We start from the raw sequence: 16,850 nt of genomic DNA, 5'->3' as shown, positions 1-16,850 counted from the left end.
TCTCCAGTGCTTCAACTATAAAAGTTCCCTTTACTTGCTTTATTAACTGAGAAGGTTTATATGAGTATTATCAGTGTCATTTTTCTATGCAGGAATACATGCAGTTCATCATATTTAAGTCCCTCATATTTTCCCATTCTCCAATTCTATACTTCACCTAAGTCCTTTATCTGAAGATGAAACCTTCTGTTCAGCTCTGGCCATTCCAAAAGGAACATTTGAAATTCTCCCGCTTAATTGAAAGTTCATCTTTTTCACTGAAAGAGAACATTCAGCCTTGCTGGGTAGTTCATTCTTGGCTGCATTCTAAGCTCTTTTGCCTTCTGGTATATTATATTCCAAGCTCTAATGAGCTTCCAATGTAGTTGTTGCTAAGTCCTGTGTAATCCTTACTGCAGCTCCATTGTATTTGAACTGTGACTTTCTGACTGCTTATAATATTTTCTCTTTGACTTGGGAGTTCTGGAACTTGGCTATAATATTCCTAGGGGTTGGTTTTTTGGGGTCTCTTTTGCAGGGGGATTGATGGATTCTCTCCATTTTTATTTTGACCTCTGCTTCTAGAATATCAGGGCAATTTTCCTGTAGTAATTCTTTGAAAATGATGTCAAGGCTCTTTTCCTGATCATGACTTTCAGGTATTCCAATAATTTTTAAATTATCTTTCCTAAGTCTATTTTCCATATCAGTTGTTTTTTCAATGAGATATTTCATATTTTCTTCTAATTTTTCATTTTTTGGTTTTGAAGTATTGATTCCTGATTTCTGGTAAATTCATCAATCTCCCTGTATTCTATTCTTTGTCTAAAGGATTTGTTCTCCTCAGAGAGTTTTCTTATCTCTTTTTCCATCTGGCCCATTCTGCTTTTTAAAGCATTCTTCACCTCCATAATTTTTTGAACTGTTTTATCCATTTGACCTGAATTGGTTTTAACATGCTATTTTCTTCAGAATTTTTTTGATTTCCTTGACTAGGCTGCTGACTTCATTTTCATATTTTTCCTACATCTCTCTCATTTTTTTTCCCAGTTTTTCTTCTAACTCCCTCATTTGATTTTCAAATTCTTTTTTGAGCTCTGTCATAGCCTGAGCCAAATTTCTGTTTATCTTGGAGTCTTTAGATGCAGGAGCTTGTGCTTCCTCCTCTTCAGACTGAGTATTTTGTTCCTTCTTGGGCTCATTTGCAAAATATTTCTCAGTCGTGCTCCTCTTATTTCTCTGCTTGCTTATTTTCCTAGCCTGGGCCTGGTTTCGGGGTTCTTCCTGAGCTTTTTGGAAACTCCAACAAGGGTCTCAGTGTGTGAGGCTCTGTCCTTCTTTCTGGTCTGTGAATGACCATATGTGCCCCCTTCTGCTACAGGGCTGAGGTTGGGGGGACCCTGCTGTTCTGTGTGGGGCCCTGGACTGCAGTCAGGTTCTGAATGTGGTCAGAGTGCCAAAATCCTGTTCCCGGGGCAGAGGACAGAGCTCTGCAGTCTCTTTCTTTACTCCCCTCTCTCAGCTCAAGGGACTCATGCCCTGGGTACTCCTGCTTCCGTGCTCCATCTGCTTCTGTTTCCTGGAACTGGGCTGTGGTGGCCATGCTGCTCACGGTGTGCCCTGAGGGCTGGGCTCCAAGTGCTCGCTCTGGCAGAGGTACCCAGCAGTTCTCCCACTTTGTGCCTGGTGCTCCCCGGGGTGCAGCTCAGGAGACTCCCCTGCTGCTGTGAGCCATGGCTCCCAGCGCCCTGGTGCTGCCTCCTGGAGGCTGAAGTTCTTTTGCTATGGTGGGGCACCCCTCAGGTGGGCTGCCCCTCCAAACCCGGGGAGCAGAGCCTTTCTGATCTTTTCCAGGTTACCTTGAGTAGGAGAACTCCATCACTGGGTCCCTCTGTGGGTTCTGTCTCTCGAGAGTTTAGTGAGAGTCCTTAGTTTATAAGTTTTATCAGAGAGCGCCTAAGACTCGATCCTTTCTTGTCATCATCTTGGCTCCGCCCCCTGCCATCTTGCCTCTGCCCCCCATTTTTCTTCTATCTCCCTCACTTGATTTTCAATTGTTTTTTTGAGCTCGGTCATAACCTGAGCCCAATTTCTGTTTTCCTTTATGTTTTTAGATGCAGGCGCTTGTACTTCATCATCTTCAGATTGAGTATTTTGATCCTTCTTGTTATCATAGACAAAGTATTTCTCAATGGTGTTCCTCTTTTTTCTCTGCTTACTTATTTCTCTATCTTGTGCCTGTTTTTGGAGTACTTCCTGATCTTTTGAGTGTTATTGGGACACCCCCCACAAGGGTCTTTATGTGTGAGGCTCTGTCTTCCCTTCTGGTTTGTGAATGACCATAAGTGTACCCCTCTGTCATGGGGCTGAGGTGGGGGAGGGCTTCTGTTTTATGAGGGGCCTAGACTTTGATCAGGATCTGAATGTCGTCAGAGCCCCAGAGTCCTGTTCCAGGGACAGAAGAAAGACCTTGGCAGTCTCTCTCCACTCCCCTACCTATGCTCAGCATGCATGCCTGGGGCTCCTGCTTACTAGCTCCACCTGCTTCTGGTTTCTGGACCTCAGCTGGTGGCCATGCTGCTCACTGTGTACACTGAGGGCTGAGCTTCATGTTCTCACTCTGACTGAGTTCCCCCTATGGATCGCCCAAATTGTGCTCAGTGCTCCCTTGTTTGTAGTTCAGGAAACTTCCCAGTGACCTGAGCCTGCCTATGGGAGGCTTAAGTTCCTTTACTCTTGTGGGCCATCACTCTAACCCCATGGAGCAGAGTCTTTCCACTCTTTTCCAGGTTACCTTGGGCTGGAGAACTATCTCACTGGATGCTTCTGTGGGTTCTGTCTCTCGAAAATTCAGTTAGAGTCCTAATTTTATAAGTTTGGAAATATCAGAGAGAGAGCCCCTAAGAGAAGATCCTCTCCTGTTGCCATCTTGGCTCTGCTCCCCTTTAAAATCTTTTATTGAATAATGGGCAATGAATTTTAATTCGCCATTTTAGTGAGAGCTCTGTGGCTGCTGGGCTTCATTTACTAAAGCATTTAGTAACTCACAGAAGGCTGCATAAAATTACCCTATGGCCCACATTTTGAAAATCCCTGGTCTAAATTATCCACCAATTTCAAGGACTTGAACAGGCAATTTTTAAATGAAGCGATTAATGCTATATAATATCATGTGAAAAAGTACTCCAAATCACTATTGATTAGAGAAATGTAAATTTAAACCACTATAAGGTATCTCCTCATACCTATGAGATTGGCTAAGGTAGCAAAAAGGAAAAATGATAATATTGGAGAATTTGTGGGAGTATTGAGACATTAATGTACTGTGGGTTGAGTTGTGAATTAATCTGACCATTCTGGAGAGTAATTTGGAACTATACCGAAAGATCAATAAATCTGATCATGTCCTTTGATCTAGCAATACCAATTCTAGGCCTATATCCATAAGAAATCAGTAAAATGGGAAAAGTCCCATATAATCAAAGATATTTGTAGCAGCTCTTTTAGCAGTGGTAAAGAATTAGAAATTGCAGTAATGCCCATCAATTGGGAAATAATTGAACAAATTATTATTTATTAATGTTAAGGAGCACTATTTTTCTGTAAGAATCCATCAGTGGTTAGATTATAGAGAAGCATGGAATGAATTACATGAAATGATTCTGAGCAAAGGGAAAAGAACCAATATAACATTGGTCATTTTTGCAATATTTTTATAAGCTGTGTTATATGCGGCTCCTCTCAGCAAGAGAGGGAAATCGGATAACCCTGGGAGTCCTGCTGTGGAAAATGCAACAAACATTCAGGTGAAAAAACAAAACAAAACAAAAAACCACCGAATCTGAATAAACACTGTTTACATTTTAAAAGTTTCTCATGTTTTTCCTATCTATCCCATGTTATTTTCCATTCCCTTAGTCCTGATTCCTCATAAACAAAATGACTAATATGTAAGCATGTGAAACACAAATGTACATGTACCATGGTCACCAGTCTATTCTGTTCTGAGGGGAGTGTGAGGGAGAAGGAAGGAAGGAAGGAAAGAAGGAAGGAAGGAAGGAAGGAAGGAAGGAAGGATGGAAGGAAGGAAGGATGGAAGGAAGGAAGGAAGGAAGGAATATCTGCTACTTTTAAATATGGAAGTGGATAAATGTTGAAAAATTTTCCTATCATGCAATTGGAAAAATAAAATTAAAATATCAATAAAAAGAAGACAAAAAAACCCACTAGAGAGCATAGGAATAAATGGAGCTTTCCTTAAAATGATAAGCTGTATCTATTTAAACCAACAGCAAACCTTATATGTAATGGAGATAAAATAGCAACCTTTCCAATAAGATCAGGGGTGAAACAAGTGTGCCTAATATCATCATTATTCTTCAATAGAAATATCAACTTCAGCAATAAGAAAAGAAATGGTGGAATTAGAAGAGGCAATGATGAAACAAAGCTTTCATTCTTTGCAGATGTATATGATGCTATACTTAAAGATTACCAGAAAATCAACTAAAAACTAATTTAAACATAAACAACTTTAGCAAGGCAATGGGATATTAAATAAGTCTATATAAATCATCATCATTCCTACATGTGACCAATAAAGTTCAAGAGCAAGATATAGAAAGAGAAATTCCATTTAAGGTAACTGTAGACAACTTAAAGTACTAGGGAATTTACCTCCCAAGACAAACCCAGAAACTATATGATGAAAACTGCAAAATGTTTTTCACATACTTAAAGTCAGATCCAAACAATTGGAAAAATATCTGTTGCTCATGGCTAAGCCATGCTAATATAATAAAAATTCTACACTAATTAAATTCCTTATGCGGGTACCAAACCAATCAAACTACCAAAAAGCTAATTAAAGAGCTAGAAAAACAGAGTAACAAAATTAATATGGTGCAACAAATTATCAATAATATAAGGGCAACTAATGAAAAAATACAAAGGTGAGGTACTTGCCCCACATCTAAAACCTTATTATTATGCAGCAGTCATCAAAACTGTCTGATACTGGCTAAGAAACAGAGTAATGGATAAGGGGATTACTTTAAGTAAAAAACAGAGTTGTGAATAATTGCAATTTAATTAGTTTGATCAACCTAATGACACTAACTTCTGGGATAAAACTTCACTTTATAAAAAAATAAAACTATTCAAATAACTGGAAAATAGTAGGGCAAAATCTAAGCATGGACTCATATCTCATACAGTATATTAAAATATGGTCATTGTGTGTATAGGTTTAGCCATAAAGACTGATAACATAGACAAATGAAGAGAACAAGAAGCACTCTTCTGTCAGATCACTGGAGAGGGGAGAAATTTATGACCAAGAAGGAGGTAGAGAACAATATAAATGAAAAAATGAGTCATTTCCACTATAATATATTAAAAAGGTTTTGCACAAATAAAATCAATGTAGCCAATTTAGGAAGGAATGCAAAAAATTGGGAAGCAAATAGTGTTTCTATTAAGGTATTCATTTCTAAAATTTATAGAAAATGGAATATAATTTATGATTACAAGTCATTCTCCAATTGATATATGGTCAAAAGATATGTATCAGCAGTCAAATGAAACAACTCTGAGGTATCACTTCACACCTATCAGACTAATTAATATGACAGAGATGGGAAATGATCAGTATTTGAGGGGATGTGGGAAAACTGGTACACTGGTGGAGTTGTGAATTGATTCAGTCATTCTGGAGAGCAATTTGGAATTATCACCCCCCAAAAAAACAAATCTGTTCATACCCTTTGATTACACGATACCACTACTAGGTCTGTATCCCAAAAAGAGCGCCAAAAAATTGGAAAAGGTCTCTTTGTGCAATGGCAAATAATTAGAAATTGAGGAGGTGCCCATCAGTTGTTGATCAGATGAACAAGTTGTCTTATATAAATATAATAGAATTTTGTTATTCTATGAAAATTGAGGAGCAGGCAGATTTCAGAAAAACTTGGAAAGTGTTACATGAACTGAAGCTCAGTGAAGTTAGCAGAACCAGGAAGATTGCACACTCTACTAGCAACATTGTGCAATGATGAACTCTGATAGAATTAATTCTCAATAATACACTGATCAAAGATAATTCTACAATACTACAATATCTACAACTAAAAATGCCATTCATAGAAAAAAAAACTATGAAATCTGAATGTAGATCAAGGTTTTCTTTTCTGCATTTTCCTGCTTATTATTTTTCTCTTTTGTTCTTTCAGGGTTTGACTAATGGAAATATGTAATATGATTGTACTTGTTTAATGTATTTCAGATTCCTAGGGAAGGATGAGAGAAAGAAATCTTAAAATGAATGCTGAAAATTATCTTTACATATTATGGGAAAAATAAAGAGAAGAAAAGTAATAATCAATTTTATTATTTACAGTAAGAAACAGATGTAAATGTTATCTTCTTTCATCCTTTGCTGCATGAAAAATTAATATGACCATTTAATAAATTTTAAAAATTCCATTTGGAATTTAATGAAGAATGTAGTCTACAATGCCATCATAAATTTTCTTTCTACTTTTGTCAAAAGTTTTTATTAAACGAGTAATCTTTCTTCCCTAAGGTTTATGTTTTTAATTAAGCTAGACTAGGATTTGAAATTGCAAAATCAACATCTAATAGTTTTTCATTACCTCTGGTTTTTTTTTTATGCAAAAGTAATTTCCATGTTTGCCTCTTTTAGACAATGGCTTATTTTTCCAAACTACTTCAGAGACACAAAGATAGGCATATTCTTGATCTTATTACAAATTTATCACTTCCACATTCAAGAATTCTGAAATTCCATTTTTAGATTAAAATCTGTTTTCCAACTCTCTCTCTCTCTCCCTCTCTCTCTCTCTCTCCCCCTCCCTCCCTCCCTTCCCCCACCCTCTTCCATTATCAAAACCTATTGTATTTTATTTATGCCATATCCTTCAGTGACCCCTCCCAAATCCTCAATTAAACTCCTTAAACCTTTTAAATTTCCATTGTCTTTTTTTCCTTGAGTCAGTGATCCTCACTCATCACAAAATTTGTCATGCTTTGCCAGGTCTCAGTTTCAGATCATTCCCACCATCTCCTACCCTATACTCCTACACTTTGTCACTATAATAAGGTTGAGAAAATGATGTAGATACTCTATTACAAATTTATGTTACATAACTAGAAGACGATATGACACCTCCTTTATTAATTTACTATCCCACTCACACTATCTTTTCAAAAACATTTCATTCTTCCTCAAACCTTGTGTGGTATATTCTTTCCCCACTATCTCAATGCTGAACTTTGCTTCATATTTTATCGAATGATATGAATCTATTTTCTATGAAATTCCTTTTCTTTTACTTTTTTTAGGTCATATCACTCAAATACCTCCTGCCACTATCTCTCATGCACAACTTTCTTACATATGTAAATGCATAACCCTCTGCACAAGTGCTCTCATTCTATTCCTTCTCCTTCAATAGATCCCAAGGCTACTTTCACATGTATTTTCAATGTCTCCCTGTCTGTTGAACCCTTTTGACAAAGATGTCTATGTTTCTCTGTTCCTCAAAAATACCCTTCACTTGATTATTTTTAAGGATTGCTAGATATTGTTTTACATTTCAACCATTTCTTACTAAACTCCTTAAGAAGACTGTGTATTTTAAGGGAACATTTTTCCTCTGATTTTCCTCTTTTCTTATCCAGCTTCCAACCTTATCTTTCGAATGAATCTGCTCTCCCTAACATTACCAATGATATCCTTTTTTTTTTTTTTTTTAGCTTTTTGCAAGGCAAATGGGGTTAAGTGGCTTGCCCAAGGCAACACAGCTAGGTAATTATTAAGTGTCTGAGACCTGATTTGAACCCAGGTACTCCTGACTCCAGTGCTTTATCCACTGCGCCACCTAGCCGCCCCACCAATGATATTCTAATTGCATATCCAATGACCTCAATTCTCATTTTTTTTTCACATTTCTGATCAATTTCTTCAACTTCTTTGCCTTGATAATCTCCTCTCTCTAGATTTTGGGGTCACTACTCTCTTTGGGTTCTTGTCCAATGTATTTGAACATTCTTTTTCAGTCTTCTTTGCTGGATCTTAATCTTGGTCATATCTGCTGTTATTGAGTGTTTCACTGGGTTCTCTCTTTGACCCTCTTTTCTTTGTCTGTTATATTGTTGTTCTATGTGATCTTATCAGCTCCCAAGAATTTAATCTCTATGTTGATAATTCTCCTCTCTATCTAACCAGTCCTACCCTTGTCATTGACTTCCAGTCTTGTATCTCAAAATGGCTTTCACCAGATGTCCAGGAGACAGCTTGAATTAAAAAACATTCATAGCTGCACTCATTAGCTTTTCCTTCAAACCTTCCACACTTCCATAATTCCTTTGTACTGTTTAGGGCACCACTTTCATTCTAATCACACAGGAAGGTAAACTGGACCTCATCTTATACTCCTCCCTACTTTTAACTCTTCTCCTCCCTCAATTAAACAGGTGATTGATTAGATTTTACTTTGCAACATCTCTCAAATATTGCCCTTTTACTCCTTTCATACTGAAAATATCCCCTTTCAGGAAATCATTAATTCATGCCTGGACCATTGCAATAGGCTACTGGTGTGTTTTATTGTAATAAGTCTCTCCCCACTCTATTCCCTTCCACATCAAGCAAGCAATGTCATTTTTCTAAAGTTCACTTTCTTTCATCTCAGAATTATACTCAATACACTCCAAATCCTGTCTTTGATATTCAAAGTCATTGATAACCTTAAATCCACCCCTAATCTTTTAAATCATTTTATACCTTATACTTCACCAAGTACTGCTTGATAAAATGACACTGGTCTTCTTACTATGTCTCAAACAAGGTAATCTCAAGGCTTCTAATTGTTTTTTTCTAGGCAGCTCCTTCACCTGAAATGCTTCCTCCCATTTTCTCTGCCTCCTGACTTATCTGACTTGCTTAAAGAACCAGTTAAAATCCTATCTTCTAAAGGATAGTCTGACACAAAGTAGGCACTCAATAAATGCTTATTAACTAACTGACAAAGAAAAATATTTAAATCTTTTGCTTCCCCACATTTGCCTATCAAGACTTGTAAACCTGTTGAGATATAATATATTTTCTACAATCTCTTATTTTGATCCTGTATTCTTATACATAAATCTTAAAAACAGTAATTGTTTTTGGAATTGATTTCAAATTTTTATATTCATTTCTAGCCTTGGGGGTGAACTTATTTCATCTTTTTTCATTTTAATTAGTATTTAAGATATCATTGGATGGTGAAGAGCTTGAGAATAATATGAAAGTTCTTCTAATCACACAGGAACAGAAACTTGAGCTCATCTTTGACTACTATCTTTTAACTCTCCCCCTCCCTTAATTAAGCAGGTGATTGATTAGATTTTACTTTGCTACATCTCTCAAATATTGCCACTTTACTGCTTTCATACTGAAAATATCCAGGCCTTTATTAATGAAGAACTGAGATTTTTGTGTGTGTGTGTGTGTGTGTGTGTGTGTGTGTGTGTGTGTGTGTGTGTGGTGTTGATTGTGATAGAGGAACTTCTAAATATTTGTCTCAACTTTATTTTAATACCTCTTGATACATCACAATCATAATAATAGAGGTGGCTAGGTGGCTCAGTGGATAGAGCACTGGCCCTGGAGTCAGGAGGAACCGAGTTCAAATCTGACCTCAGACACTTAATAATTACCTGTGTGGTCTTGGGCAAGCCACTTAGCCCCATTGCCTTGCAAATAATAATAATAATAATAATAATAATAATAATAATAATAATAATAATAATACTTGTTATTATTATATTAAATTTTTTCTTCATTTTATATTCAAATCTATAAAAATATATTTTTCCTTTTTGTGATCTAATCCTTAAATTAACTCTTATCTCAGATTCCATTCCTATCACTTATTGCTCATCCAATTTTCATACTTATTTGATTCTATTTACATCATTATATTCTTCTTTGATATTTTGATAAAAAAATGAACTTTATATTTTCCTAGGTTAGATGAGGGCAAGGGTCACAGCATTACTCATTTTCCTCAACTGTGTATTCAAATTTTCTTTGGTTTATGGACTAACTCTGACTGTTGAAGTAACTTCCAAATCTTAAGTTCTATTATAGGGCTTATATCAGTTTACTTTCTGTCAGGGAGAGGGCTAAGGAAAATGAGGAAAGGAGAAAAATTATAATACTCAAAACCTTGCCAAACATGAATGATAAAAACTACCTTTTCATATAGTTCGAAAAAATAAGTAATAAAATAATTAAATTTTAAAAATCAAATTCCTTTGGAGTCAGACATTCTGCTTTTAAAATAAATATGTGAACAGAAAAAAATAAATTCTATTGATAACATTTTCATATAGAAAACTATGCTACAAAAAATTAGCAAATTCCTTCTTCCTTCTCACCTCTTTCTTCTGAGGGTATTTATGCCATGTACAAGTCTTTGTCTTTTTCTCTCCTAATAAATAACAGCATGTGCCATTTGAAGATAGGTTGTAGGATGTCTGAATTTTTAAACTGAAAATAAAGCAGGAAGACAGCTAAGTTGTGCAATGGATAGAGCACTGACCTTGGATTCAGGAGGACCTGAGTTCAAATCTGCCCTCAGACATTTAATGATTACCTAGCTGTGTGATCTTAGGCAGGGCAATTTAACCCCATTTCCTTGCAAAAACTAAACAATCTAAAAAAATAGAAAAAAGGGAAAAAGATGAGGAATAATGTGAAAGGATAATCTGATATCTCTTTTCATGTATTTGAAAGACTGGCAAATAGAGGTGCTTCATTAAAATCCTAGAGAAAAGAACAAGAAGAAATTGTTGGAAGTTTTAATGGGATAGATATTTAGTCTTGAGAAATAGATTATAACAAAATAGGACTAACAAAAATTGAAATGAACTGTATTGAGAGGTGATCGATTTCCCCCCATTTGACATCAAGTCAAGGTTGGCTTTGACTTGCTAGGTATATTACAGTGCAGAATCCTTTTCTGATAGATTTGAAGAAAATGGGTATTTAGTTTCATGCTTTTGTGATTCCGTGATGAGAGTCAGAGCCCAAACAGGTTGGGGTAGTTCTATAGAAGCCTAAGTATCAGAAAATGGGATCTTATGTCTTAAGCATCCTGGAGCTAATCAAAGCTAGTGGTTCTGTTGCTCCTTTTTTAATATATTTAATTTTTTCTATAGCTTAGAACATGATGAAATTAATTTTTTTTATTATAGTACTCAATTCAAGGAACAAAGCCAGGTAAATTGCTTTATGCTAGCAACATTTGAACACATTAAATTTGTTGATCTAAACCAAGGTATACTGATTTTATATCCAATCAGCTACTCTCCATGAAGTTAACTCCCCTTTCTTAAAGAATATCAATGGGCAATCCAAAACTATATTCAAAATTGCCTTTACTCATTTGGTTGTTAAGGGTATATTATATGAGCAAAAGAGTAGGAAAAGGTTCCTAAACAGAATAAGTCTAGAGGATTCAAATGTAAGCTTAGAATAGCATGAAGGGAGAATGGAATGGAGCACTTTAAAAGCCAAAAAAAACCTTTTTTATTTTATCTTGAATATATATATATATATATGTAATTCTATACATAATTATATATATATATATCTATATATATATATATATATACATAAAATGAAGTAGTGAGTAACATGAGTAAGAGAGAATGATCACAATGCTCTAGAACTAGTGCAACTGAGAATTGACACTGCTCAGGCAGTAGTTTTGTGGGTATAGAGAAGGAAACAAGTATAGCAAGTGTTATGAAGGTAAAAACAATACTTGACAACATGATAGATACATGGAGAGAATGCAGTTGAATAATTGAGAATTACATTTAGGCTAAAAGCTTTTGCAAGTGGGAGGATCGTGATGAGCTTGACAATAATATGTAAGTTTGGAAGAGGAGAGGGTGTGTGTGTGTGTGTGTGTGTGTGTGTGAGAGAGAGAGAGAGAGAAAGAGAGAGAGAGAGAGAGAGAGAGAGAGAGGGAGAGAGAGAGAGAAGAGAAAATTCTAAATGTCAGTTTCAGTTTTATTCTAACACTTCTTGATACATCATTGTGTTTTTAAGTTGTTTACTCTCTTTTTGTTGTTCTTATCCTCAGGGTATTTATTATTTGATACGTTTTCAGTGCATCTTTACCAGGTTATTGCATTTTTTTCTTTATTAGTTGTCTCTCAGGTCTCCAAATGGACCTTCCAGGATTTTTTTGGAGTCTATGGTAATAGGTAGGATCATAAATCTAGAGTTGAAAGAATTTTAGGGGATATGAAGTCTAAAATTTTTATTTTATGCATTTGAAAACATAGGTCTAATGTCACAAAATAGTAAGCATATTCTTTTATAGGATTGTTCTAATATTCTTTTTTATTAATTTTTAAAAATTTTCATTCATTTGTACATGCATATTTGTAACTTACAAAATTTCCATCCACCCTTCCCTTCAGTAGGGAACAGTCAGATTAGCATTAAACCTAAATATTTTGTTACACATTTACAAATTAGTAACTTTTGGCATGAGGAATTAGGATTAAGGGAAGGAGATACATAAGAGATAATTTTAATAAAGTGTTCATCACATTAGGCAGGGTTTTTTTCTGTGTTTTTTTTTGTTTGTTTCATTTTTCTTACTCTGCTTGGGGAAAACAAGAACCATAACTAGTCTAAAACAGTTGTCCTAGTTCTCTAGACTGTCAAGAAGAGTTGCTTCCAGAATACCTTGAAGGAAGCAACATTTTATAATGTTGTTGATTCACAATTACCTTTACTCATTTACTTGATCAGGGTATATTATGTGAGTAAAAGAGAAGAAAAAAGTCCCGAAAGAGAGTAAGTCTAGAGGATTCAATTGTAAGATTAGAATAATAGCATGAAGGGAGAATGGCATGAATCACTATAAAACCTAAAACCAACCCCAAAACAGAACTTTTATATTTTATCTTGAATATATATATATATATATATATATATATATATATATATATATATATATATATATAATGGAGTACCATTATATCATCTGCATAACATTTGCTTCTTCATTGCCAATTCTGAATCCTATTATTGCTACTGCTAGCATTTCCAATAATGTATTGAATAGTAATGGTGATAATGGGCATCCTTGTTTCACCCCCTTAATTTACTGGATATATTCTGAATTTATTTGCATTAAGTATAATATTTGTTGATGGTTTTAGAAGGATACTATTTGCTATTATTCATAAAATTAATAGTGTTTTTAATAAGAGTGGACATCATATTTTATCAAAGACCTTTTCAGCATCTTTTGAGATAATCATATGATTTCTGTTGGTTTTAAGATATTGTTCTCTTGGGTCTACTCCCTTTGTTCAGCATCAGATCCCATAAGTCATTCCATGCTTCTCTAGAGTCTGACTATGGTTTCATTGTTTTTTTTTAATTGTAAAGATTTTATTTATTTTGAGATTTAAAATTTTCCCCTAATCTTACTTCCCTCCCCTCACCATTGTTTCCATGTTATACGTTGATCCAAACTGAATGGGATGAGAAAGAAATCATATCCTTAAGGAAGAAACCTAAAGTAAAAGAGACAACAAGATCAGGCAATAATATATCAGTCTTTCCCCCTAAATTAAAGGTAATAGCCCTTGATGTTTGTTCAAACTCCACAGTAATTTCTCTGGATACAGATGGTATTCTTCATCTCAGACAACCCAAAATTGTCCCTGATTGATTGGTGCACTGATGGAATGAGCAAATCCATCAAGGTTGATCATCATCCCCATGTTGCTCTTACCTATGTACAATGTTTTTCTGGCTCTGCTAATCTCACTCAACATCAGTTCATGGAAATCCCTCCAGGCTTCCATGAATTCCCATCCCTCCAGGTATCTAATAGAACAAGAGTGTTCCATGGCATACATATACCACAGTTTGCTAAGCCATTCCCCAGTTGAAGGACTTTTACTTGATTTCTAGTTCTTTGCCACCACAGAGCTGCAATTAATATTTTTGTACATGTGATGTTTTTGCCCTTTTTCATCATCACTTAAGGGTATAGGCCCATTAGTGGTATTGTTGGATCAAAGGGTATGCACATTTTTGTTGCCCTTTAGACATGGTTCAAGACTGTTCTCCAGAAAGATTGAATGAGTTCACAACTCCACCTACAATTTAGTGATGTCCCAGAATTCCCACAACACATCCAACAATGATCATTGTCCTTTCTGCTCATATTGACCAGTCTGAGAAATGTGGGATGGTACCTCAGAGATATTTTAATTTGCATTTCTCTAATAAGTAATGATTTGGAGCAATTTTTCATATGACTATGGATTGCTTTGATGTCCTCATCTGCAAATTGCCTCTGCATATCCTTTGACCATTTGTCAGTTGAGGAATGGCTTTTTTTTTTAAAATTGACTCAGTTTTCTGTACATTTTAGAAATGGGTCCTTTGTCAGAAATCCTAGTTGTAAACTTAGTTTCCCAGTTTACTACATTTCTTTTGATCTTGGTTACAATGGTTTTGCCTGTGCAACGTTTTTTTTTTTTAATTTAATGTAATTGAAATCATCTAGTTTGTTTTTAGTGATGTTCTCCATCTCTTCCTTAGTCATTATCTGCTTCCCTTTCCATAGATCTGACAGGAAATCTAGTCCTTGATCTTCTAGTTTGCTTATGGTATAGTTTTTTTATGTCCAATCCTGTATCCATTTGGATCTTATCTTGGTATGGGGTATGAGGTGTTGGTCTAATCTAAATTTCTTCCATACTTACTTCAAATTTTCCCAGCATTTTTTATTGAAGAGAGAGTTTTTGTCCCAATAGCTGGCCTCTTTGGGGTTATTAAACAGCAGAGTACTATAATTCTTTCCTGCTATTGCACCTAGTCTATTCCACTGCTCCATCACTCTATTTCTTAGCCAATACCAGACAGTTTTGATGACTGATGCTTTATAATATAATTTAAGATCTGGTAGGGCTAAGCCATCTTCTTTTGCACTCTTTTTCATTCAATCCTAGAAATTCTGGACTTTTTATTTTTCCAAATAAATTTACTTACCAACTTTTCTAACTCATTTGAGTAATTTTTTTGGAATTTTGATTGATAGGGCACAAAACAGGTACTTTAGTTGTGTTAGAATTGTCATTTTTATTATATTAGCTCGACCTATTCATGAGCAGTTGATGTTTGACCAATTATTTAAATCTTATTTTATTTGCGTGAGAAGTGTTTTGTGATTGTTTTCAAAAAAATTTCTCAGTCTCCTTTGGCAAATAGACTTCCAGTTATTTTATGTTGTCTGAGGTTCCTTTGTTTTTTTTTTATTAAAGATTATATTTGAGCTTTACAATTTTTCTCTCAATCTTAATTCCTCCCCCCAACCATGGAAAGCAATCTGTCAGTCTTTATTTTGTTTCCATGTTGTACATTGATCCAAAGTGAGGGTGATGAGAGAGAAATCATATCCTTAAGGAAGTAACAAAAAGTATAAGAGATAACAAGATCAGACAATAAGATATCTTTTTTATTCTAAATTGAAGGGAATAGTCCTTGAACTTTCTTCAAACTGCATGGTTTTTTATCTGGATACAGATGGTATTCTCCATTGTAGACAGGCCAAAATTGTCCCTGGTTGTTGCACTGATGGAATGAGAAAGTCAATCAAGGTTGAACATCACTCCCGTGTTGTTGTTAGGGTGTACAGTGTTTTTCTGGTTCTGCTCATCTCACCTAGCATCAGTTCATGCAAATCTGTGAGGTTACTTTGAATAGGATTTCTCTGTCTAGCTCTTCCTGCTTTATCTTGCTAGTCTTATATAGAAAATGAGGATTTATGAGGGTTTATTTCATATCCTGCAACTTTGTTAAAGTTACTAAAGTTTCCAATAGTTTTGAATGATTTCTTAGGATTCTCTAGGTATACCATCATGTTGCCTACAAAGAGTGAGAGTTTTGTCTCTTCCTTCAAAATTCTAATTCCTTACATTTCTTTTTCTTCTCTTATTCCTGAAGCTAACATTTCTAATACAATATTGCATAGCAGTGGTGATAACGGGTATCCTTATTTCACCTCGATCTTAATGGGAATGCCTCTACCTTATAGTCATTGTATATAATGCATGATGATGGTTTCAGATAGATACTGTTTATTATTCTTAGGACCAGGCCATTCATTCTTACACTCTCTAGTGATTTTAGTAGGAATAGGTGATGTATTTTGACAAAAGCTTTTTCAGCATCTATTGAAATAATCATATTTTTCTTACTTTTGCTATTGATATGGCTTGTTATGCTGACAATTATCCTAATATTGAACCAATCCTCCATTTTTAGCATAAATTCTACCTGATCATAGTACATTATCCTATTGATAAATTGTTTTAATCACTTTACTAATATTTTATTTAAAATTTTTTGCATCAGTATTTGATAAGGAGATCGGTCTATAATTGTCTCTCTCTTTTGATTCTTTCTAGTTTAGGTGTAGCAGCATATTGATATCATAGGAGGAATTCACTTATTTTTTCAAATATTTTGTATAGAAATGGAATTAGTTAATGGTTCTTTAATAGTTTTGAAGAATTCACTTGTGAATTCTGACCCTGGAGATTTTTTCCTTAAGGAGTTCACTGCTACATTGTTCAATTTCTTTTTTTTTGAAATGGGATTAAGTATGTAATTTCTTATTCTGTTAATCTGGGTAATGTAGATGTGTGTATATATAGCCATCTATTTCACTTTAGATTGTCAGAATTACTTGCATATACTTGAGCAAATTGCTCTGAATTATGACTTTAATTTCCTCATTGGTGGTGAATTCACCTTT

Source organism: Macrotis lagotis, chromosome 2 (genome assembly GCF_037893015.1).
Source record: "Macrotis lagotis isolate mMagLag1 chromosome 2, bilby.v1.9.chrom.fasta, whole genome shotgun sequence".
Taxonomy (NCBI): Eukaryota; Metazoa; Chordata; class Mammalia; order Peramelemorphia; family Peramelidae; genus Macrotis; species Macrotis lagotis.
Note: the sequence above shows the minus strand (reverse complement) of the source record.